This window comes from Cupressus sempervirens, chromosome 10, assembly GCF_028749045.1.
Source record: "Cupressus sempervirens isolate cs-2001-9-10 chromosome 10, ASM2874904v1, whole genome shotgun sequence".
NCBI classification, from domain to species: domain Eukaryota; kingdom Viridiplantae; phylum Streptophyta; class Pinopsida; order Cupressales; family Cupressaceae; genus Cupressus; species Cupressus sempervirens.
In genome coordinates this window covers 271117351-271120992 of record NC_143127.1, presented here as the reverse complement: position 1 = coordinate 271120992, position 3642 = coordinate 271117351, and the positions used below count along the sequence as shown (strand labels likewise).

Here is a 3642-nt window from a genome sequence, read left to right as displayed (position 1 = left end):
ATCGATCTTTTGGTCGGAAGTTTTTATGAAAAAAAAAAAAAAAAACCTGAACTGAGTAAATTAACGCTAGATATTGACTTCAAAATGAGATTATATTATTAGCATTCTACAGCTACAGACAAGTATCATGTTCAGATGGCCTTTTTTTGGGTTAAGAAACAGTAGACAATCTTTACAGATAAAGATAAGAATAAGTCTTACATACATTAAGATTAAACTAGATGAAAACTTTCAGTTGTAATCTATGACATATCTTTGCATCTTGTGAGACAAAAATTGCACAGCCAATGTAAAGCTAACACTGATTCAATAGAGGGAGGTGAAAAAGTACAGAGACATTATCGTCGATGTCAAAACAATTCATAGATCATGCAGAAAGTTACTTAAAGTTTTCAAGTGTTATTTTTTGTTAATCAGACAGATTTATAGCGAAACGAGTCTAGGAGTGACCTACAGCGCCAGTAACCCTTTTACATCTGCATGGTTACATTTGGACATTCTAATTGAAAATATTTAAAATATGTAGCTGTCGGTCTTAAACAAAATATTTAAAACATGAATCCTGGAAATTTTAAGTTTCTAAATAATTAGTATTTATCATCTCTCAGCCTTTCCTTCATAAAAACTGTCACTCCACAAGAATAGATCTTCAAAACCCTGAATAAAGCCACTTCCTGATCATTAAGTACATATAACCCTCCCACAAATACTCCATTCGTTTGCAACCAAATTATCATTAGAGCAGAAGCTTGAACAAGCATATTGCATCAATAGACATATCTCCTACCATTTAACAAAAAGCCCAGATCTGCATCTAAATCAAAACATAATATCTACATAACCCCAAAATAAAATCTTTTTATAATACAAATAGGTTCAGAGAATTTTTTTCATGGAATCGATACATAACAGATACCTGTAAAATTGAACCCTTAAACTAAATGTTTTAATTAAAAAAATCAGGTCAAACCCAAGAAAACAAAAAAAAATCGATACAGAACACATACCTGTAGCATGGATTTCTTGGATGAAGGTTGAAATGAAAGGGATATGTAGAGAGGACTGCGGGCATGGGAGGATCGGGGAAGACTACACTTTCCATTTTCAATGGACAGAGTCTTACCACCCCTCCCACGCCTGGTGCCCTTTGCTACATCTTATCCCTCTCTATACACACCATGACTTTTATTTTTGCGCTTATTTTCTATAAAATGCTACATGCCCTAGATCCATTGACGAAAACTGCTTCTGAACAGCCATGAACAGGGCTATGATGAATATCCGCAGAAGCCCACGAACGGACACTTTTTCAATGAGAAAATTGCCCAAAGATAATCAGATGCAACCATCCCTGATCTGGATCCTAACACGAATGAACTAATTTATAGATTGAGAGGGGCAAAATTAAACCTAATTTCTTTTAGGTAAGGGTAAAACTTTGCAAGGCATCCAAACCCTAGACGGGCACGATCCACGGAGGCCGTGAGAAAAGCTTCTCCACTCGACACTCACCTGCCTCATTTGGTTAGATATATTGCTATTGTTTCTACAAGTTTACATTTATCATTTTCAAATTTAATTATAAAATCAATAAATTATTATTGGCTAATATGACATTAACACTCATCAATCAAATCAAAGAATTTAAAAGATTATATGAAACTTTAAATGTTTATATCTTTTTCTAATTTTTCATTATTTTATAAATCACATTTCTCATTCATTCTATTAGTCTATACTATTTTTGGTGGGAAAAAAAATAATTTTCTCCAACAAAAATACAAATATTTTCTAGTAACTTCATCATGCATTAATGAATGCATTAGTTATAAGTTTATCTTTTCTACATTTGCAATAAGTTGATGATTTTTTTTTAAAAATTATTTTATCTTCCACCTCACACAACATGTCTAATCAATATTAATTCTAATAGCAATATAATTTCAATATGTTATATCTCTATTTGAATTTCGATACAAATATTTTCTAGTAACTTCATCATGCATTAATGAATGCATTAGTTATAAGTTTATCTTTTCTACATTTGCAATAAGTTGATGATTTTTTTTTTAAAATTATTTTATCTTCCACCTCACACAACATGTCTAATCAATATTAATTCTAATAGCAATATAATTTCAATATGTTATATCTCTATTTGAATTTCGACTTTTTTTTTAAACTTTGATTTTTTAATAAAAGTAGTTAAATTATTACTATTATTTTACTTTTATAAAAATAAATTAAATAATATTATTTTTAAATTATATTTTATAATAGTGTTTGTAATATGTATAATTGACAAGTGCTACAATTTATAAATTATATCATTTATTATTATTAATATTTTTTATTTAAACAATTTATCATTTAGTTTAAATATATTTAGAACTTAAATATATATGTTAATATTAAATTAATAATTATATTTTACATCAAAATAACCACAAAAAAGAAATAATTCAATTCTAAAAGATATATAAATTATTAATTATTATTAAGTTTTTATAAACTATGTATTAAAATTAAATAATTATATTTTATTTCTTATTTATTACATCATATTTATTCATCAACATCAAATTTATATGTATTACATCTATTTATTATTTACAAATGTACATATTAAATTATATAGATATTATTTCATGATTAAAAATTACTTAATTTTATGAAAAATTTGGAAATACCATTAAATAGTAAGCTTTCTCTAATTGTCTAAAATTAAACAATTAATTTTACTTATAAAATATTTTTATATTTCAATACATTTCATTTTTCCTTATACAAATGTGAGTTTTAATATAAAAATTAAATTCTTAGTTTCATTAATTAAAAATATTATATTTTAATTTTTTATTATAATCATGATTTTATTTTGACTATTCGTTTTATCAAGAAAAATAATTATATTTAATTCTCTCTCTATCTCTCTCTCACACACACAACTTATGTTGGTATCACTCTATCTTACCATTTTATCTTTCTTCCTCTTCCTTCTCAATATTCTCTATCATTTTTTCCTCTGCATATATGTTTATGTTGTTATTGTTCTATATTGCTATTTATCTCTATTTAATGATTAAAAATAGTGTGACTTCCATTTGATAATCAAGATGAGAATAATACATAGTTAGGGGAGTTTTCCAAACTACTTATGATTCTCTAGTAGCATGCATAACATGCTTAAACATATAATGTGATACTCCAAATGCTTCATCACTTCAAGTTCTATAATCCAAATATTGTTATGGATATATTTCCTCATTGCACATATTTTAAGTTGTCAATGTAGAAGGTGTGAATCTGTCTAAAGCATATGCATTGATCGTAGTATGATATTTAGTACTTAGTGCCATATTGGGGACTTTGGCCTCTTATTCTTGGGTTTAAATGCCCAAAGATATAATAACATAACACGAGAACTTAACAACAAAATATGAGTCATCCTATCATATCACAAGTGCATTTCTATGACGAGAATTTAACAACAAAATATAAGTCATCCTATCAAATCACAAGTGCATTCCTAGGCAAAAATTAATGCATTCACAATGTTAATTTAGAACTATTTAACCTTATTCTCACTCATCTACACATCTACAACCATTATGCATTAGGCAAGAACTATGATGTTTTGCG

At 27.2% G+C, this 3642-nt stretch overlaps 1 long non-coding RNA gene across 1 annotated transcript; it reads right to left on the bottom strand.

The window, feature by feature from the left end:
- Window positions 1–290: 290 nt before the first annotated feature.
- LOC149533691 (uncharacterized) lies at window positions 291–1526 on the bottom strand. The gene is made up of 2 exons (XR_016356880.1): window positions 1008–1526; window positions 291–657 (listed from the first exon to the last, which is right to left on the bottom strand). It is a non-coding gene; the product is annotated as an uncharacterized LOC149533691 (long non-coding RNA).
- Window positions 1527–3642: the final 2116 nt, after the last annotated feature.